At 45.7% G+C, this 3,487-nt stretch overlaps 1 long non-coding RNA gene across 1 annotated transcript; it reads right to left on the bottom strand.

Moving 5' to 3' along the window:
* Positions 1 to 207: 207 nt before the first annotated feature.
* Positions 208 to 1,629, bottom strand: LOC124864136. The gene is made up of 3 exons (XR_007037271.1): positions 1,582 to 1,629; positions 1,276 to 1,433; positions 208 to 261 (listed from the first exon to the last, which is right to left on the bottom strand). It is a non-coding gene; the product is annotated as an uncharacterized LOC124864136 (long non-coding RNA).
* Positions 1,630 to 3,487: the final 1,858 nt, after the last annotated feature.

Raw genomic sequence — 3,487 nt, 5'->3', positions numbered from 1 at the left:
GCAGCGTCCTTACCGGCGACGCACTACTAACGACTGTTAAGTACTTTTCTTATGAACTGTATTTTAAAACTGTCTCACTTCGGAGTTGACTTCTTGGTGACTCTCTGGACCCTGTGAGAGTCACCCCGCGCCGAGGAAGGCGATAAAGCACTGGCCAGGTGTGAATTCACACACACCGGGACTTTCAGCCACTCCGGCTAATGGAGGCTGTGCAGCAGTGCTTCGCTCGATGTCAGGCTTCCCCCACGGATCCCAGAGTCACTGTTAAAGCAAAGAGAAATAAGGTTATTGAATTACTCCGGCTCGAAGGACCAAATAATGTTAGGTATTATTCAGTCAACTCAGAGGTAAGAACGATACAGAGTCAGTTTTACTTGTGACAAGGGTAGCCCACTTTGCAGTGCAACTACAAAGTTTTTGACACCCTATCTCTTTATTTATATGCACAGTTCAACAGACAGTTCAGACAGGCTGTATGTGTGTGTGTGTGTGTGGCTGGTAGGAGGCTGGTTCTCTTGGGAAATAGATAACAGGGATTTCACACACAGGAGGGAGGACTGCACTCAGAGACAAGCTGCATACCAAAGAGCAGACTGCAGGTGCATTACAGCACAAAGTTTTTACATGAGTGATAACAAGTCCTCGCACCCATCCAACATAAACATAAAGATACACACATCCGTGTGTGTATGTGTGGAGCTCATTCAATACAGATTTTGAGAAGTTCCATTTTTTAACTTTGGAAGCCCGTTCCATTCTCTACGTGCCTTGTCCCACAACAAGCCAGTAGCGTTGCTAAGCAACCCATAGCTTATCGGGTATGATTACCTTACAACACCTTTCCTACCGACTACGGTGCCTTTTTATGTCCAAAGAGACGTACGCTTTTTGTAGTTGTTTCGGATCGAGGCCGGTTTGTATTCAGACCATAAGCGAACCGCACCAGAGTCCGTTTGGAAGAGGACCGAGACCACCTCAAAAATTGGGTCTCGGTTCAGTTGTTTCGTCCGAACCAGAGTTCGCTTGAGTGTATTCACACCTGCACAAAAGGTCCGGACCAAGGGGGGAAACGAACTCTGGTCCGTTTAAAGCGGACCAAAAGTGGCAAGTGTGAATACACCCTATGTGTTACAGGAGGCAGACAAGGGGTTTGGCATGCCATTTCCCAGTGGCATAATGTGGCTCAGAGAACATGGAATGTGACTAAACAGGTGGGAAAGAGATGGAGCTGGTGCATAAAATTGAGTAAGAGCAGTTTGACATTAATGGTCTTACCTCCACACAAAGCTGGGACAGTGGAACCCAACTCCTGAAGTGGGGCCAGACTTTCTACTGCTTCTGAGCTACCCAGTGAGAAAGGTGATGCACAGGTGATCCTGTTTTCATCCATCTCAGTGTGGTTTGGCTCATCCACAAAACAGGACAGGTGCAGACTGCAACGAATAATCAGGAATGCAGAGAGAATAATCAGGGCTGACCTTCCCTCCATCCAGGACTTATACAGGTCTGGGGTCAGGAAAAGAGCTGCTAAAATCTCTGCAGACCCCACGCACCCTGCACATAAACTGTTCAGAGCTTTACCTTCAGGCCGCCGCTGCAGAGCACTGTTCACTAAAACCAGCCGCCACAGAGACAGTTCCTTCCCCCAGGCTGTTTCTCTGTTGAACATTCAATAGAGTACAAAACAACAGCATACAGATGTTGCAAATGCACTTTTTTATTATATATGTGTATATTGTACATTGTAAATATGTATATTATGTAATGCAAAAACAAAACAAAAGAGCAAAGTGTACCGGAGTCAAATTCCTTGTTTATATGTACGAACTTGGCAATAAAGCTGATTCTGATTCTGATATAGGATTCTTATAATCAGTAAAACATATTGTTAAAGAAAATGACTTTTTAAGGCATAATTCTTTAGTTCATAGAGATATACAAAATGCACTCTTCTGTGCATCCTGTTATGTTTTGCAAGAGGAAATGATTACCTATTAAATAAAGTTGAATAAAAGTAAAAAGTCCTCATTGAATCTTTCTGCCACACATTTGCCTTTCAGACTTCTTATTTTCCACATCTAGTTGAGGTGGAGACCCCTCCTTCTTCTCCCCATCTCATTTCCCAGTCTGCCAAGATTTGAGAAATGCCAACACAACAGTAGTGTGCTCAACAGAAACGTTGTCCAGGTCCACAGACACTGTTGTCAATAATATATGGCCGTAAACTTAACACCAAATCCCAGCATCACTGTGAGTTCCCACAGTTCAAAGTTTGATTCGTGGAAGCACAAACAAAACCCTGTCTGTTTCAGATAATGAAAGCAGAGGATAATGATTATTTTAACTCTGGGGCAGGAAAAAGATACTCTATAATTACTATCATAAGCGTTTTTTTGTACTTTGACGTTTATTTAAGTTAAAAGATATGTTTATGTTTAAATTCAAGCTGTTTTTATGTAAAAAAAAAAAAGGAACTGTATGAAATTTAAAAGAAAATATTTTCATGTAATTACACTGATCTATTTTGGTTTTGTTTATATTGTTGTTTACATTTTCTAGATAGACCTCTGACTATATTTTAAGAGAGGGGAGAGAAAAAATATCAGTTACATAGTTTGTGCACGCATAATTCCAGGAAAGTTTTAAATATAGTTTTTGGCACTAAAACTACACAGTACAAGATTATATACTTGTACTCGTACTCGTCGTACTCATCGTCTTCCGCTTTATCCGGTACCGGGTCGCGGGGGCAGCAGACTCAGCAAAGACACCCAGACGTCCCTCTTCCTAGACACCTCCTCCAGCTCCTCCGGGGGGAGCCCAAGGCATTCCCATGCCAGCCGAGAGACATAGTCCCTCCAACATGTCCTGGGCCGTCCCCTGGGCCTCCTCCCAGTGGGACGTGCCTGGAACACCTCCCGAGGAAGGCGTCCAGGAGGCATGCCCGAGCCACCTCAACTGGCTCTTCTCTATGTGGAGGAGCAGCGGCTCTACTCCGAGCCCCTCCCGGATGGCCGAGCTCCTCACCCTATCTTCAAGGGAATGCCCGGCCACCCTAGAGAGGAAGCTCATTTCAGCCACTTCTATCCAGGATCTTGTTCTTTCGGTCATAACCCAAAGTTCATGGCCATAGGTGAGGGTAGGAACGTAGACCAACCGGTATATTGAGAGCTTCGCTTTTCGGCTCAGCTCTCTCTTCACCACAACGGACCAGCACAGCACCCCCATTACTGCGGCAGCCGAACCGATCTGTCTGTCGATCTCCCGCTCCATTCTTCCCTCACTCGTGAACAAGACCCCGAGATACTTGAACTCCTCCACTTGAGGCAGGAACTCCCTCCAACCGGAAGAGGACAAGCCACCCTTTCCCGGTCGAGAATCATGGCCTCGGACTTGGAGTAGCTGATCTTCATCCCAGCCGCTTCACACTCAGCTGCGAACCGCCCCAGCGCAGGCTGTAGGTCTTGGCTAGAGGCTGCCAGCAGGA

Source organism: Girardinichthys multiradiatus, chromosome Y, assembly GCF_021462225.1.
Source record: "Girardinichthys multiradiatus isolate DD_20200921_A chromosome Y, DD_fGirMul_XY1, whole genome shotgun sequence".
Taxonomy (NCBI): Eukaryota; Metazoa; Chordata; class Actinopteri; order Cyprinodontiformes; family Goodeidae; genus Girardinichthys; species Girardinichthys multiradiatus.
The sequence above is the reverse complement of the archived record's forward strand: the minus strand, read 5'-3'. Positions and strand labels throughout refer to the sequence as shown.